This window comes from Alligator sinensis, unplaced genomic scaffold (genome assembly GCF_000455745.1).
Source record: "Alligator sinensis unplaced genomic scaffold, ASM45574v1 scaffold861_1, whole genome shotgun sequence".
NCBI lineage: Eukaryota > Metazoa > Chordata > Crocodylia > Alligatoridae > Alligator > Alligator sinensis.
Window position 1 is genome coordinate 372,699 of NW_005842153.1, and position 380 is coordinate 373,078.

A 380-nucleotide genomic window follows, 5' to 3' on the forward strand; every position below is an offset into this window, starting at 1 on the left:
GGATGTGGGCAGTGGGGTTCCCCAGGGCTCGGTCCTCGGGCCCGCACTGTTCAACATCTTCATCAGTGGGGGATGCTCGGTAGAAGCTGCCCTGCCTACTCACCCGCCTAGCCAGCACCATGTGGACACAGGACCTGGGCAAGCTGAACTTGGGCCCTAGTGGCTCTAGTGCTGGCCTCTACTGGTGCTGCAGGGGATGCTGGGTGGAAGTAGCTCTACCTGCCTGCCTACCTGCCCATCCAGCTCATTGCAGCAGGCCCTGGGTGAGCTGTGCTTGGGTCCCAGTGCCCCTGTTTGGGTTGGGCCAGAGGTGCCCCACCTACCTGTGGCTCGGAAACTCATGGTCATAGGCAACGCATGGGGGGGGGCAAAAAGGGGTA